This window comes from Suncus etruscus, chromosome 20, assembly GCF_024139225.1.
Source record: "Suncus etruscus isolate mSunEtr1 chromosome 20, mSunEtr1.pri.cur, whole genome shotgun sequence".
NCBI classification, from domain to species: Eukaryota; Metazoa; Chordata; class Mammalia; order Eulipotyphla; family Soricidae; genus Suncus; species Suncus etruscus.
Genome location: NC_064867.1, coordinates 37,163,344 through 37,181,394, shown reverse-complemented (window position 1 = coordinate 37,181,394; position 18,051 = coordinate 37,163,344). Strand labels below are relative to the sequence as shown.

Genomic DNA, 18,051 nt, shown 5'->3' with positions numbered 1-18,051 from the left:
ATTGGGTTTCAGGTATTTGATGGCTGGGCCCAACAGCATAATTTGGCTGGCTGTCCTCCCAGTCCAGTGCAACTATCTTTCTTATCCTTCACACTCAAGTGCTTGCTCTCTTTTGTTTGTTTGTTTGTTTGTTTGTTTGTTTTTTGTGTCATACCCGGCAGTACTCAGGGTTTACTCCTGGCTCTATGCTCAGAAATCACTCCTGGCAGGCTTGGGGACCATATGGGATGCCGGGATTCAAACCACCGTCCTTCTGCATGTGAGGTAAACGTCCTACCTTCGTGCTATTTCTCCAGCCCCTGCTCTCTTTCTTTCTTTTTCTTTCTCTCTTTCTTTCTTTCTTTCTTTCTCTCTTCCTTTCTTTCTTTCTCTCTCTCTTTCTTTCTTTCTCTCTTCCTTTCTTTCTTTCTTTCTTTCTTTATTGCTTGCTTGCTTACTTACTTTATTTCTTTCTTCTTTTTCTTTCTCTTTCTTTTTCTTTCTCTTCTCCTCCTCTCCTCCTCTTCTTCCTCTTCCTCCTTCCTTTAGTTCTTCTTCCTCCCCCTCTTTTTGTTTCTTCTCCTTCTCCTCCTTCTCCTCCTTCTCCTCCTTCTCCTCCTTCTCCTTCTCCTCCTTCTCCTCCTTCTCCTCCTCCTTCTCCTCCTTCTCCTTCTCCTTCTTCTCCTTCTCCTTCTCCTTCTTCTCCTTCTCCTCCTCTTCTTCTTCTCCTTCTCCTCCTTCTTCTCCTTCTCCTTTTCTTCTCCTTCTCCTTCTCCTTCTCCTTCTCCTTCTTCTTCTTCTTCTCCTTCTCCTTCTCCTTCTCCTTCTTCTTCTTCTTCTTCTTCTTCTTCTTCTTCTTCTTCTTCTTCTTCTTCTTCTTCTTCTTCTTCTTCTTCTTCTTCTTCTTCCTCCCATATCTAGCTGTGCTCAGGGATTACTCCTGGCAGGACTCAGGGGATCCCAGGGATAAAACCTGAGTAATCCACATGCCAGGCAAATGCCCTACCTGTTGTACTATTATACCAGTCAAGTACTCTTTCACTGATGGAAAGAGAAGCCAGAAATGTGGAGAAGAGAATTGTCACTAAGGTCCAGTGCTCCATCATAGGAGCCTCCTCTGAAACCAATGCTCAAGAAAAGAAAAGCAAGAAAAGTGCTCTCATTGACTTAAGGATGTGCAAGGCCACTGAAGTCTGGACTCCTGAGGGTAGGAGAGGGGAGCCCCAGCGCAGACCACAACACGTGGACAGTGGACAAAAGTGGGCATCAAAATGGGCCTCAAAATTCCCTGACCAATAAATGATGAACTCAGGAATTCAGTGACCCCTGGGCTGGAGCGATAGTTGAACAGGGAGGGTCCTTGCTTTCATGCAACCAACCCAAGTTCAAGTCCCAGCACCCCATATGACCCCCCCCCAAGTCAGCCAGGAGTAATCCCTGAGCATGGCTGGTTGAGGCCACTATCCTATCCCAGAAAAAAATAAATAAAAGGAAAAGAAAAAAGGAAATAAAATTTCAAGGAAGGCTGGTTATGACATGAGTGAAATGGGGATGCCAAATTTCTGTCAGAGGACCTGTGAGAATTCCCTCCTTGCTTCACCCCACTCACAAAGCACTTGCCCCAGTCCCTAATGGAAATCTACAGAGTCTCTAGGAATAAGGAGAAAGAAAAAAAAAAAAGACTGCTGGCATAGATTGAAGAAGGGCTGTAAATTGGTAAATCGGTAAATGCCACCTTTATATTCCTAGTGGGTAAGACCCAGGCACCGTTTTGCCAGCCAAGTCCTCCTGCAGCCCACAATGCTGCCTCTGAAGCTACATCCAGACTTTCTAACACTTTGTCAACAACAGTAGTTCTTGCTGAAAACTAAATTCAAAACCGAAAACTACAGTCTCCTCACTCACTTTTACTGCCAGCTCTTGGGCCTGTTGTTCTTCTAAGGAGAAAGAGGCTTCAAACTTGCCCAATGTGGTCAGACCTGTCAGAACCTGCTCTGACCAGAAACTAGCTAACCCCATCATGGCTCATGGCTTCTTCGTGTGTGTGTGTGTGTGTGTGTGTGTGTGTGTGTGTGTGTGTGTGTGTGTGTGTGTGTGTGTGTGGTGTTTGAGTCACATCTGGCGGCACGGGAGACTATATGTGATGCCAGGATTCAAACCACTGTCTGTCCTGATCTGCTGCGTGCAAGGCAAACTCACTACCTCTGTGCTATCTCTCCAGCCCCTCATGGCCTCTTCTTTGCACCTTGAAATGCGCTGCCCAACGGGGCTCCAGGCTCAGCCATTTTCTCACTGGAATCCTCTAGGCAACCTGACAACCATGCCAGTGAAAATGGTCATCTGCATGCTGATTCCTGTGATTCTGTATTTACTGGTCATGCTAGAGTTTCAGGCAGATGTCCCATGACTTAGAATATGCCTCCTAAGCCCCTCCAAGTTCACACGTCTGAAGCTGAACTGAACCAGAGACAATTGAGCAAACTGAGCATATGCTTTGCATGTAGTAGGCAGGATCCAAACAATCCCCAGGACCACTGGGCCGCTGAATAACCCTAAAGCTATCCCCAACACTGTGGGGTGTGATTCCTAAAAAAACCCTGATCCTCCCATCTTCTCATTCCTATTCTTCTAACCATTACTGCCAAATGAACTTTTCTGTTCATATTATAAAGTATATGTTTGCTGTAGACACTGGGCATGTCCATAACATTACAAAGAATTATCTCTGTCAATGTTAGATTATTTAGATTTTCAGTCATTTTCTAAAAACAGACATACAGCTTCAAATGCTTTTTAGTGATGGGTAAGGATTTTTTTGTGATTGGTAAGGATTATATCAGAGGTCTCAAACTCGCAGCCCGCGGGCCATTTCCAGCCCTCCATACAACATTTTTTGGCCCTGCCCTAGAGGAATCTTTTTTTGTTTTGTTTTGTTTTAGTTGTTTGGGTCACACCCCCCAATGTTTAAGGCTTACTACTGACTTTGCACTCAAGGATCACCCCGACTTTGCCTCCTGCTGCCCCCAGGTAAATTGAGTTTGAGACCCCTGGATTATAGTATATGTGTCCTATATACTCTAGTTTTTTTTAATTAGTGAACAATTTTCAATGCCATTAAGTCTTCTTGGGTACCAGAGCAACAATACAGCAGATAGAGCACTTGCCTGCATATGGCCGACGGATTCGATTTCTGTCACCCCATTTTGGCTCCCAGAGTTAGCCAGGAGTAGAGCCAGAGTAACTCCTGCCTAATGCAGGATATAATCCCACCCCCCAAAAAATACAGTACAAACAAAAACCCCAATCCCAAGTCTTCTTAGCATCTCATATCATGAAAACACAGTATCTGTAAAACGGAATATCATCATCTAGTTCACTAATTTTCTGTTACTGAAACCAGTAGGGAAAATTTCCCCCTTCTTTTCCTAATTAAAAAACTATGTATAGGGGCCCGGAGAGATAGCACAGCGGCGTTTGCCTTGCAAGCAGCCCATCCAGGACCAAAGGTGGTTGGTTCGAATCCCGGTGTCCCATATGGTCCCCCGTGCCTGCCAGGAGCTATTTCTGAGCAGACAGCCAGGAGTAATCCCTGAGCATCGCTGGGTGTGGCCCAAAAACAAAAAAAAAAATTATGTATAGGGGCCGGAGCAGTGGCGCAAGCAGTAGGGCATTTGCCTTGCATGCAGCTAATTTAGGACAGACAGTGGTTCTATTCCCTGGCATCCCATATGGTCCCCCAAGCCAGGAGCAATTTCTGAGTTCAGAGCCAGGAGTAACCCCTGAGCATCACCAGGTGTGGACCCCGAAAAAATATATCTTTGGGAGGCTCGAGTAATAGCACAGTGGGTAGGGCATTTGCCTTCAATGCAGCAGATTCGGGGTCAATCCCCTGCATCTCAGATGGTCCCCCAAGCCTGTCAGAAGTAATTTCTGAGTTCAGAGCCAGGAATAAGCCCTGAGTGCTGCCAGGTGTGGCCCATACACAAACAAAAAAATCCTTCTGCTCATGACAATATAGATAAACTAATGGAATTTCAAAAGTGTTTTTTCTTTTTTTTCTCAAGTGTGTTGAACTTCAAATTTCCCATTTGTCTTAACTTATAAGAAGGATTCTTCTCCTAAGTGCTTTTGTTGGGGATTTTGGGCCACACCCAGCAGTTCTCAGGGGTTACTCCTGGCTATCTGCTCAGAAATAGCTCCTGGCAGGCACGGGGGGACCATATGGGACACCGGCATTCGAACCAACCACCTTAGGTCCTGGATCGGCTGCTTGCAAGGCAAACGCCAATGTGCTATCTCTCCGGCCCCCTGAGAGCTATTTTTAAAATGACCACTATTTTTGGTTATTTTGCTCTCGTGCATAAATGTTATGATGGTACCATTTGTAGTTGCCATGTTGTTCCTTTCTAAGTCACGGTTGCCATTAAGTTCTTTTCCCACTAGAAATGGAATGAATGATTTGGTGCATCCTGGGATCTTTTGTGTCATTTAAGTTCACCTGCTTGAGCACTGAGAGTCTGATTGTCTCAAGATCTCCGTTACCCTGAATCTGGGTCAGTGTACTAATAAAGGCAAGCCTATTAGATGGTCAAATGCTTGAAGGAAGGAAAGAAGAACAGTGAAGTTGAAAGCCATTTGGAGAAAAGTATCAGGAGCCCACAGTACCACCCTCATCCTCCCAGGTGTGTATATAAAACATTGTTCATGGGTGGGGTGGGGAGGAGAGAGATCTGGGAAATTGATGGTGGGAATCTTGCACTGGTAAAGGGGGGTGTTCTTTGCATGACTGTCATCATACAACTACAATCATATTTGTAATCACGGTGTTTAAATAAAGATAATTTAACAATAAAATAAAGCATTGTTCTGTTGGTTTGCTTGGTTGGTTGGTTCTTGGGTCACACCTGGCAAGCACTCAGGGGTAACTCCTGGCTCTATGCTCAGAAATCGCTCCTGGCAGGCTCAGGTGTTCACATAAAATGCCGGGCTTTGAACCACCATCCTTCTGCATGCAAGGCAAATGTCCTACCTCCATGCTATCTCTCCAGCCCTGTTCTGTTGGTATGTTAAGGGCTCAAGAACATATGATTGGAGACAGCAAACTGTACACAGATACAATGGAATACTACTCGGCTAGAAGAAAATATGAAATCACGCTATCTGCTGCTACTTGAGTGAACTTGGAAATTATCATGCTGAGGGAAGTTAGTCAGAGGGAGAAGAACAGGTATAGAATGACCTCTCTCATATGTGAATATATAGAAACAGCAAAAAAAAAACAGTAAATGTCCAAAGGCAATAGAGCCTGGTCTTTATAGGAAGCATATCACTGCAGGAGGGGTGCAGGGGAATAGGATGGGGCCTAGGGGCGACACTGGGACAATGAGTGAGGGAAGGCAGGTAGCAATGGTGAAAATTGTGGTGCCAAATGTCTAGTGCATAAAACTCTGCCATTATCAATACTGCAATACCTACAATTGAATGTAAAATAACAACAAAAGTACTTTTCTTACATGACTGAAGAATAGATGAAAGCCTCTTTTTTTTAACTTTATTGATTGCTTGGTTGGTTGGTTAGTTGGTTGGTTGGTTGGTTGGTTGGTTGGTTGGTTGTTGGGCCACACCCAGTGGTGCACAGGGATTACTCCTGGCACTGCACTCAGAAATCGCTCCTGGCAGGCTGGGGGACCATATGGGATGCCGGGAATCAAACCAGGTCTCTCTAGGATAGGCCACATGCAAGGAAAATGCCCTCCCACTGTGCTATCTCTTCAGCCCCTGAGAGCGTCTCAATAAACTTCAAGATGAATAAGTAAGTTACCATCTGAGTTACCATCTTGTTTTGTTTTTGCTTTGCTCTGATTTACTTTGTTTTGTGGTCACATCTGGTGGTGCTCAAGAGCTATTCCTGGCTCTGTGTTCTGAATCACTCTTGGTGGTGCCCTGGAGACCATATGCAGTACCTGGGATCAAACTGGACTTGGTTATGTACTAGGCATGCACCTAGAGACTAGCTCTCTGGCTCCTAGGCTACCTTTTGGCCTATTATAAACAAAGCTTCACTGAAAACTGTGTCCAAATTGTCTGTCCTCAGTCTAAGCATCCCCATCACTGAATGGCAGATTCCTGAATTGTCGTGCTTGGAAGCTGGAAGGCTAGCAGGAAAGAGGAGACAGATCATCCTACATGTGTGATATTCAGGGAAATGGAGATTTCGGAATATATAACACTGGGGATAAGTCTAGAACTTCATGTATTACCATCGAGACTTGGGGAGCCAGGATATTAAAATGTGTGGGATTTACCCCGACAAACAGCTTTGGATATGGCAATCTGATTCGCATCTCAGCTTGCATTTCAGCAGGGATCCTGTAATGTTAGCAGCCTGAGAAAGACGGGTCCTTTAAGCAGTAGTACATTTCCATTGCACTCTGGAGAGAAAAAAAGAAAAAATGAAGAGGAAAAGAAAAAATATTGGCTAAATCAGTCCTGCTTGGTTCTGTTCACATTTCTGCTGCCAAAAGTAGCACAGTTACTCATCAACAGACTCTGAGAACTCCCACATGCCTGGGCAGGCACAGTCAAGCATTTCAGACTGATTTAATAAGCTTACTAGTGCCTGTGATCCAGGTCCCCCCCCACACACACACACACACATACCTCCTGGCTGAAATATTCAGTAGCAAGTGCAAGGCAAGTTGCTTTAACCTCTGTATTTTCTCTCTGGCCCAAGTATTGCAACCTTGAAAAGGGTAAATGTAAATTATAATCGATTGTTGTAGTACTGACATGTTAGGGTCTGTATTTACTCAGGATCATTAACTCTGCATTAGGCACTGTTCTGGAAGTGTTAGATGCATTCATTCATTCAGCATGGGCCCTGAACATCCATGTGCCAGGTACCACTCACAGTCATGTTCTGGAGAGTACAAAATGATGCAAATCTCTTCCTGAAGGATCTCTGTTAGGGGCTAGAAGGAATAGTACAGGATGTAGGGCACTTGTCTTGCACACACTGGGTTCAATTCCTGACATGTCATAGAGTCTCCTGAGCATCACTTGATCTGTGCTTGTGACCCCCAAGCACAGAGCCAGGGGTAAGACCTGAGCACCACCAGGTACAGCCTAAATACTTATCATCACAGTAAGGAAAAGATAGAGGAATGGAAGTGAGAAGGGAAAGGATATAAGCAGAGAGGGAATAAGAAGAGAAGAGAGGGCCCGGAGAGATAGCACAGTGGTGTTTGCTTTGCAAGCAGCCGATCCAGGACCAAAGGTGGTTGGTTCGAATCCCGGTGTCCCATATGGTTCCCCCGTGCCTGCCAGGAGCTATTTCTGAACAGACAGCCAGGAGTAACCCCTGAGCACCGCTGGGTGTGGCCCAAAAACAAAAAGAAGAAGAAGAAGAAGAAGAAGAAGAAGAAGAAGAAGAAGAAGAAGAAGAAGAAGAAGAAGAAGAAGAAGAAGAAGAAGAAGAAGAAGAAGAAGAAGAAGAAGAAGAGATGGAAAAGAGATTAAAGAAAATTAAGGACTGGAAAACTAGTACAGTGGGTAAGGTTCTAAACTTGCAAATAGCTTACCTAGATTTAATCTCTGATATTCCATATCAGATATCTGATATTCCATATCTGATATTCCATATCCCAACCATCAGAGGTAGAAGGAGTAACCCCTGAACATTGCCAGAAATGGTCCCAAAAGTTTAAAAAAAAAAAAAAAAGATCAGGACCAGAATGATAGCACAGCAGGGAAGCATTTGCTTTGCATGTAGTCATCCTGGGTTCCATCCCCAGCATCCCATATGGTCCCTCCCAAGCCTGCCAGGAGTGGTTTCTGAGCACAGAGCCAGGAGTAAATTCCCAAAGCAAAACAAAAGAGACAAAGGCTAGAATAAAGCCAATCTCAGGACTGTGAAGTACTGGATTAAAAGATAAGTATCGGGCCCGGAAAGATAGCACAGTGGCGTTTGCCTTGCAAGTAGCCGATCCAGGACCAAAGGTAGTTGGTTCGAATCCCGGTGTCCCATATGGTCCCCCCAGGACCTGCCTGCCAGGAGCTATTTCTGAGCAGACAGCCAGGAGTAACCCCTGAGCATCGCCGGGTGTGGCCCAAAAAAAAAAAAAAGATAAGTATGTGTGTGCCTCCAACACAAAGACTCCATAAGTTACCACTATAAGCAATTTAGTGAAATCATATTGGGAATGTTTAAAGATATTCAAACACTCAGATAATATGTTTATTATTTTGAATGCATATAGCAATTTGAAGTGCTAAAAAGTCTTTTTTGGGTAGTCAGCACTGTTCTGTTTAATAGAGTTATCTAATCAAAAAGACATGGGGGCCATAAGGTAAGTGCAATGGGTAGGGACTCTCTTTGCACACAGCCAACCCAGGATCTATTTGACACCACATATGGTTCCTCAGCCCTTTCAGGGGTGGTCCCTGAGCAGAGCCAAGCTTAAGCCCTGAGTTCTGCTAGAATATACACCCCTCTCCCCAAAAGGACATGCTTGCAACATGCAATGCATGTTGTTTGCAAGTATAACCCTCATTTCTCCAGTGAAAATAAATGACCAGAGAAAAATAAATAACCAGAGAAATTATAAACCAGCTATTTATGTTAATCTTTTCCCCCAGAATCTATCAAAATACTAATATACATCTTTATTTTTTGTGTTTGTTTGTTGTTTTTTTTTTGAGGGTCACACCCAGCAGCGCTCAGGGGTAACACCTGGCTCTATGCTCAGAAATCGCTTCTGGCAGGCACACAGGGAACCATATGGGATGCCCAGATTCAAACCACCCTCCTTCTGCATGCAAGCAAACGCCCTACCTCCATGCTAACTCTCCGGACCCAATATACAACGTCTTTAAAAAGACACTCTAAAAAGACACTCTATTGAATACTTAACTAGTCATAAGCTTTATAGTTTAACAGAAGTTATTTATTTTGACCATTACCCAGCAATGCTCAGGGATTACTCTTGGCTCTGCACTCAGGAATTATTCCTGATGCTCAGGAGGACGGATTTGGTACCAGAGATTGAATCTGGATAGCTGCATACAAGAGAAACACCCTACCTGCTGTACCATCTCTCCAGTGCAACAACCATTTATTTTCAGTGATCCTGTAGACTAGTAGGTCAGTTCTGGTCTGATAGGCTTACTCATATGGCTGCTCAAAGGAGGGGGTCCCGTGTGCCTCTCTCCACTCTCTCTAACCATACAGTAATATAGGCTCTGTCACCTCACTTTACAGTTCCTATGCCTCAAGAGATGAAAGATAGAAATTAACAGGCCTCCTTTGAGACTTAGGCAAGAAGGGCCATGGGACACCTCAAAGGCATAGAGCTCATGCATTGCAGGGAAGAGGCCTGGATTTCATCTCTGTCACCAAATGGTCCCCAGAATAGCCCAAGCACCCGAGAACAATCCCTGGTACTTCCAGGACCAGCTCTAGTATCTCAGGGTGTGATCCCAAGACAACAATAACAAAAAAAATACTTAGGACCGGAGAGATAGCATGGAGGTAGGGCGTTTGCCTTGAATGCAGAAGGATGGTGGTTTGAATCCTGGCATCCCATATGGTCCCCTGAGCCTGCCAGGAGCGATTTCTGAGCGTAGAGCCAGGAGGAACCCCTGAGCGTTGCTAGGTATGACCCAAAAATAAAGCAAAAAAAAAAAAAAAAAGCTGCACATCTCCTGAAATCTGGCTATTGTGGATCATTTCCTCGACATCACTTTGATACCTACAGACCCGCTAAGTCACAGCACAAGTCAGTCTAGGGTAGGGTAAGGAGATCAGATGTGGCCACTGCATCTAGGACTGGGACCTGTCATGAGAACTACTTGCAACCAACCATCTCCAGCCCTCTAACCCATTTGCCACAACCCAGAAACTACATCATCAGTGAGGTTTCAGAGAAACTTTCAAAACAGTCGCCATTTTATTCTGCCCTTATGACAAGGAAACCCAGTACCTGAAAGGGCATGTGATCAACTCCAAGTTTTTATCTGATCACCTTAGAGCTCTGACTCCAAACCAGTTCACCTGTTCTCTGTCAATGTTTCTGTTTTGTTCTATTGTTTGTTTTTATTTTTTTTGCATTTTAGGGCCACACCTTGTGATACTCAAGTGTTACTCCTGGGCTCTGCACTTAGAAATCGCTCCTGACTCGGGAGCCATAGAGGACACTGGGAATTGAACCGAGGTCCATCCTGGATCGACCGCATGCAAGGCAAATGCCCTACCACCTTGCTATTGGTCCCTGTTTTGTTTGATTTAGAGATAACACCCCCAGCAATACTCTGGCTTTCTCCTGGCTTTGAATTTAGAGATGAATGGGGCCGTATGTACTGCCAGAGAATCAAAATCTGGCACAAGCCTTACTCACTGTCCAATTTTAATGACCGTTCTGTAAATGGTCATTGCTCCTGCTGGCCCCAGATCTTTCTGAATCATCTATGTTCCAATTCTAAGACTATGGTTTCCACAGTTCTTGTTGTCCAGTGATGCTGAGTCTCTATGACTTGACCATCATGGACCCTACTGAGCATGCTGCAACACTTCTGGCCCCAAGTTGCTGCTGTAACAACCACACCGAGGTAATGTTCTACCACAAATCCTCCTGCTGCCATCTGAAGCTGCAGTCTCATTAAAGCTAGAAGCCTGGTGGCTTTCCATATTTACATAGAACATTCCCCCCCCACACACACACACACAGCTCCCATCATTATTGGTCTATTTATTCTTCTAACTACACCACAAAGACAGAACAGCTCTCACAGACCAATCTCATGAGCACCTTGGCTGTCTTTTGACTATTTTTACTAACTTTCTTTTCTATTTTTTTTTTGTTGTTTTGTTGTTTTGGGGCCACACCTGGTGACGCTCAGGGGTTACTCTCGGCTATGTGCTCAGAAATCACTCCTGGCTTAGGGACCATATGGAACGCCAGGGGATTGAACCGTGGTTCGTCCTAGGTTAGCGCATGCAAGGCAAATGCCCTACCGCTTGCGCCACCACTCCGGCCCCAACTTTCTTTTCTAATGAGGGTGGGGAGAGTGGGAACTTTTGCAGTTCAGAACATTTGCTAGAAGTATCTGGTACTAACTTGTCATATTGAACCTTTCCACAGTGCAGCCAGAATGAGAAGCCACTAGGTGGCAGGGGTGTTTAAGTCTCAGCTCGTAGCCTCCTGCTACTTCAGCCAAGCTCTTCTCAGCATAGGCAAGTTTCCTTTAAGCCAATTCAACCACGCCCAGTCCAAGTTGAACAATCCAATTCATTTGCATTTTCTGGAAATTCCCTCCTGTGATGGAGCTAATTCTACAGACAGCTCTCACAGGAGTTAGGTTACTAAGGCAGTTTTATAACCCTTGGCTTCAAAGGGCATGGGAAAGGTAAATAAATGGCAGCTGATTTAGGGCATGGTCAAAGTTGATCCAATTCCCCTCCTCTTGTAACACCAGATAAGCCAAGGCCTGGTAGGTCAAGAGTTCACTGGCTCCTCAACTATCACTTCCTCAATAGGATCTGAAATACCTCTCCCATGTCCCACTGAGATCCCAAAAGATTGACTTGGGGGAGATGGAATTTCAGTAGCTTCTAGGATGAGAAGGAGGAGGGGATCATTTCTTTCAATTCCATCCCCGTAGAAACCCAGTCAGCCAAAGGATGCCTCTAGGACACACAAAGGAAGGAGAGGGAGAGAAAAGACCCAGAGTGGGGGACGGAGTGGTGGCGCAATTGTAGGGCATTTGCCTTGCACGCAGCTGACCCAGGACAGACCTGGGTTTGATCCCCAGCGTCCCATGTGGTCTCCCAAGCCAGGGGCGATTTCTGAGTGCATAGCCAGGAGTAACCCCTGAGTGTCACTGGGTGTGGCCCAAAAACCAAAAAAAAGAAAGAAGGAAGGAAGGAAGGAAGGAAGGAAGGAAGGAAGGAAGGAGGGAAGAAGGAAGGAAGGATGGAAGGAAGGAGGGAGGGAGGTAGGAAGGATGGAAGGATGAAAGGAAGGAAGGAGGGAGGGAGGGAGGGAGAGAGAGAGAGAGAGAAAGAAAGGAAAGAAAGAAAGAAAGAAAGAAAGAAAGAAAGAAGGAAGGAAGGAAGGAAGGAAGGAAGGAAGGAAGGAAGGAAGGAAGGAAGGAAGGAAGGAAGGAAGGAAGGAAGGAAGGAAGGAAGGAAGGAAGGAAGGAAGGAAGGAAGGAAGAAAGAAAGAAAGAAAGAAAGAAAGAAGGAAGGAAGGAAGGAAGGAAGGAAGGAAGGAAGGAAGGAAGGAAGGAAGGAAGGAAGGAAGGAAGGAAGGAAGGAAGGAAGGAAGGAAGGAAGGAAGGAAGGAAGGAAGGAAGAAGAAGGAAGAAGAAGGAAAGAAAGAAAGAAAGAAAGAAAGAAAGAAAGAAAGAAAGAAAGAAAGAAAGAAAGAAAGAAAGAAAGAAAGAGAAAGAAAGAGAGAGAAAGAGAGAGAGAAAGAGAGAGAGAGAAAGAGAGAGAGAAATATAGAGAAAAGAAAAGGCCCAGAGTGACGAAATACTGTTCCTGCTGTGGGGAGTGAAGAAATGCTATATGTATTGGAAAGACAACCATGTTTACTTGATCACTTCCCTTTATGTTGGTGCCGTGGACAAGACAAGAGTAGGCAGAGGTCATAGGATGATGGTGACATTAATGAAGCAAATCCCAAGAACCAAAAGAGAGCCTTAGGGTAGCTGAACATTTAACCAGCAAGGACTTGTACTACCAGTGTGTTTCCAAGGGTTGATGGGACTCAGCATCACTAAGCACAGAAGTGGATCAACTTCCTGGCTTCTACAGGGGAATGAGGAGGGACAGGGAGGGTAAAGCTATGGGACTTGCTGCTTGTGGCTTTTTTCTGAAGGGGGGCTTCACACCCGGCAGTGCTCAGGGGTTCCTTCTGGCTCTACGCTCAGAAATTGCTCCTGGCAGGCTCGGGGGACCATATGGGATGCCGGGATTCGAACCACCGTCCTTCTGCATGCAAGGTAAACGCCCCATCTCCATGCTATCTTTCCGACCCCTGCTTGTGGCTTTTGTTTTGTTTTGTTATCACACCTGATGATGCCCAGAACTTACTCCTGGCACTGTGCTCTGGGATCACCCCTGATGGGTCTTAGGGAACCATCTGCAGTGCTGAAGATCAAACCCTGGTTAGTACTGTGCAAGGCAAGTGCCCTTCTCATTGTATTATCTCTCCTGCCCTCTTTTCTGGACTTGGGGCCATGCCTGGCTATTTTCAAGATTTACACCTGCTCAGGGCCCATTCTTGGCAGTTCTCAGGGGACAATATGAGATGGTAAGGATCAAAACTGAGTTGGCTGCGTGCAAGGCAAGTGGCCTGCCTGCTGTACTCATTCTCCAGCACCTCCATTCCCTTTATTTTCTTCTACGAGGGCAAAATTCTCCAATATTCATGCTCAATTCTCCTCTTCCCTCCTAGCCCTATTTTTTTGCAAAGCAAACGCCCCACCGCTGTGCTATCTCTCTGGTCCCATCTTTTTAGAGTTATCATCTTGATTTCCTTTTGGGGCCACATCCAGTGGTGATGATCAGGGTTTACTCCCGGCTCTACGCTCAGAAATCGCTCCTGGCAGGCTCGGGGGACCATATGGGATGCCAAGGATTGAACCCGAGTTGGCTGCCTTCAAGGCAAAATTCCAACCAGCTGTGTTACCCTTTTGCCTTTTAGAATTTTCATTTTGAAATGCAGATAAGTTGTTTGTTTTTGTTTTGGGGCCACACCTGGCTCAGCTCAGGGGTTATTTCTAGTTCTGCCCTCAGGAATTACTCTTCGTGGTCTTTAGGGGCCCATATGGGAGGCAGGGATGGAACTTGGGTCTGCTGTGTGCAAGGCAATTACTCTACCCACTAATAGTTATTCAGGCCCCAAAAAATGCAGATAACTTTTTATTTTTCTTTTTTTAAAAGTAATATCTGTATTTAAGCACCATGATTACAAACATGTTTGTAGTTGGGTTTCATTTATAAAAAGGAACACATCCCCTTCACCAGTGCAACATTCCCACCACCAATGCCTCCATTTCCCTCCTCCCCCACTCCCTGCCTGTATTCGAGGCAGGCATTCTACTTCTTTCACTCTCATTAACATTGTTATGATAGTTTTCAATGTAGTTATTTCTCTTACTCCACTCACCACGCTTTATGATGAGCTTCATATCATGAGCCGGTCCTTCCAGGCCTCATCTCTAGGCATTATTACAATAATGTCTTTTATTTTTCTTAAAACCCATAGATGAGAAGCCAGAGAGATAGCACAGTGGTAGGGTGTTTGCCTAACACACAGCCGATCCAGGACAGATGGTGGTTTGAATTCCAGCATCCCATATGGTCCCCTGTGCCTGTCAGGAGCGATCTCTGAGCGCGTAGAGCCAGGAGTAATCTCTGAGCATTGCCGGGTGTGACCCAAAAACAAAACAAACAAACAAAAAACCCTCATAGATGAGTGACATTATTCTGTATGTGTCTCTTTCCCTCTGGCTTATTTCACTCAGCATAATAGTTTCCATGTCCATCCATCTATAGAAAAATTTTATGACTTCATCTCTCCTGATGGCTGCATAATATTCCATTTTGTATTATATCACAGTTTGTTTAGCCATTCATCTGTTGAAGAGCCTCTTGGTTGTTTCCAATTTTGGCTATTGGAAATAGTGCTGCAATAAATATAGGTGTGCAGAAGACAAAAAAATGCAGAAAACTTTTTCAAGAGACCAAGGTTTTCTTTGAGAAAATAATGAAAAGGATAAACGCAGGATAATTATATGTGGAATATTCAGTATTACTTATATATGATATTTAGAATAATTTAATGAGGAAATGCAATGGTGGTGCTCAGGGGTTACTCCTGGCTCTGCACTGAGAAATCACTCCTGGCAGGCTCGGGGAATATTGGATACCAGGGATCGAATCTGGATCAGGTTGATGGCAAGCAAGGCTACTCTGCAGCCCTATTGTTGTGCTATTGCTCTGGCCCCTCTTTTATTTTATTTTGGGGGGTTTGGATTTTAATGGAACAATATTATCTCTAAAACCCAACTATGACTAACTTTATAAATAATGGTGCTTTAATAAAATACAAAATTCAAATATCACAGAAGATAAAATGCACTAAAGTATCTTAAACTGGGGCTTTGTTTGGTTTGTCAGGCAAGATAGTTATTTTTTTTTTTTTGGATTTTGGGCCACAACTGGCAGCATTCAGGGGTTACTCCTGGCAGGCTTGGGGGACTGAATAGGGTGCTGGGCATCAAATCCTGATGGCTGGTTGTGTGCAAGACAAATATCCTACCTGTTGTATTATGGTTCCAGGTCTGGAAAGATAGTTTTTATTGAACAACAATTACCTAGAAAGAAAGATATGAGGTATAGAAGAAATGAGAGAATTCAGGCTTGAAAAGCAGAGAGATATGTGTTCAAAGGAGAACATTAGCTTGAAGACTTTTTTTTTGGTATATTCACAATGTTGTGTAACCATAAGTAATAACTAATTCCAGAATATTCTCATCAGCTCAATCAGAAATTCCATTCCCTTTATTTGTTTTTGGGCCACACCCAGAATGCTCAAAGCTTACTCCTGGCTCTGCACTAAGAAAAATAATCCTGACAGTTCTTAGGGACCATATGGAATGCCCGAGTTGGAATCCACAATCCATATTTTGCCCATGTACAAGGCAAATGCCTTACACACTATTCTATTTCTCCAGCCCTTCCATTCACTTTAGATTTTTTCTTTTAATTTAAATTTAAATTTTAAAGGTTTTAGCTTTCACTCTCAAATCTCTTTTAGCCCTATGCTGTCATAATTTCTTCTGTCTATTCTCAACTTTTGTTGTTGTTGTTGTTGTTTTGGGTCACACCTGGCAGCGGTCATGGGGTTACCCCTGGCTCTACACTCAGAAATCACTCCTGGCAAGGCTCAGGGGTCCATATGGGATGCCGTCCTTCTGCATGCAAGGCAAATGCCTTACTTCCATGCTATCTCTCCAGCCCCTCTTCTGAACTTTTGAATTCTGAGTTTTATTATTTGATCCACACATGGCCAAGTTCAAGTGACCATGTGGCGCTGGGGATCAAACCAGCACTTGGATGCAGAACACATCTTGTAGCTCAATCTCCTCAGCTCTTCTGGGCAAGTTTCACAAACATGTCATCGTGAATGTGGTTTTGAGACTGGCTTTTTCACTTACATGTTTTCAAGTTTAATTCGTGTTATAACATGTTACATCTCTTTTAAATGTCTATTTCATCACTGTGAATTTGGGTTTGTTTGTTTTTTGTTTTGGGGCCACACCCGGCAATGCTCAGAAAACACTCCTGGCAGGCTCAAAGGACCATGTTGGATGCCAGGGATGGAATCTGAGTCAGCCTTACTATTGCTCGGGCCCCTGTAATACCATTTTTTTGTTTGTTTTCGTTTTTGTTTCCTGGGCCACACCCAATGGCGCCGAGGGGTTGCTATTGCTCTGAAATTGGGTCCCTGAAATACCACTTTTATCTATTCACCCACTTGGGGAGAGTTGGGTTTGTTCCACTTTGTGTCTCACAAATCATGCTGCCACCCATCTCAGTATTCAGGGATCACTCCTGATGAACATCAGCTGTATGCAAAACAAACATCCTACCCGCTGCCTTATCTCCAGTTCACTGCCCTTCACAGCATTCACCTGCACTTCTTTTGTTTGTTTGTTTGTTTGTTTGTTTTTGGACCACATCCAGAAGTGCTCAGGTATTACTTCTGGCTCAGTGCTCAGAAATCACTTTTGGCAGGCTTGGAGGACCGAATGGATGCTGGGAATCGAATCTGGTTCGGCAGCATGCAAGGCAAATGCCCTCCCCGCTGTGCCATCGCTCTGACACCCCCCTCATATTTTCTAAGTTAAAAATATTTCACTTCCAACACCTCTAGCAGAAATCTAAAGAAAAATATCAATACTAGCATTCTTGGCAGTAACAGTGCCAGCTAAATGGTTCCTTTTCATTTGGGGGGGGATTTCTTTTAGGGCCACCCTCCGACAATGCTCTGGGGTGACTCCTGAGAGTAGTGCTCGGGAACCCCATGGGAGAAAAAGTAATTGAACACAGATGGGCCAAGTACAAAGCAAGAGCTGAGCTGTCTGTAGGATCATTCCAGCCCTTGAAGGCTCCTTGAGGACAGGTGTGAGCACTGCTGGTTCAGAGCTTTGCCCTGTCTTGTCTCTCTGGCCCCTATAAAATTCAAGTCTGGGGAGCCAGAGTGGTGGCACAAGTGGTAGGGCATTTGTCTTGCATGCATCTGACCCAGGAGGGTCTTGGGTTCGATCCCTGGTGTCCCTTATGGCCCCCCAAGCCAAGAGCAATTTCTGAGTGCAGAGCCAGGAGTAACCCTTGAGCATCACTGGGTGTGGCCCAAAAACATTAATAATAATAATAATAATAATAACAACATATTAATAATAATAATAATAATAATAATAATAGGCCTGAACAGTGGCACAAGCAGCAAGGTGTTTACAGCTGACCCAGGAGGGTCCCGGGTTCTATCCCTGGAATCCCATATGGTCCCCCAAGCCAGGAGTAATTTCTGAGCTCAGAGCCAGGAGTAACCACATCATCACCAAGTGTGGTCCCCAAAATAAAATGTATTGGCACTACTGACAATGACTTGGGTTTGACAACTTACTATGCCTGGAGCCTAGAGTTAGTCTTATGCCAGAAAACTTTAGGGGTAAGGTCTCCTTGTATTTATGCCAAGGTTTTTCTTTCCATGTCCCCCATATTTTGCTGGGCCTATGCAAACAACAATTGCCGCTCTAACACCATTTTTGCTGTGCTTCTTTGACTCTTATCCTTAAAAAATAAAAGAGAGAGAGAGTGAGTGAAGAAGAAAATAATAACTTTGCCTTTGTTCTTCCTGAAACAAATGTATTATGATCAATTGTGTCAACTATGTGATATACTTTCTTTAAATTAAAAAAAGAAAAGTCAAAAGCAGACTAATATAATAATAGTATTAAACTTCATATCAGGAAGTCTCAAATTCTATCACTTAAACTTTT

At 44.4% G+C, this 18,051-nt stretch overlaps 1 protein-coding gene across 1 annotated transcript in view; it reads right to left on the bottom strand.

Moving 5' to 3' along the window:
• Window positions 1–18,051, bottom strand: part of SRGAP3 (SLIT-ROBO Rho GTPase activating protein 3) — a 434,101-nt gene that overhangs the window by 214,464 nt on the left and 201,586 nt on the right. The window lies entirely within an intron of this gene.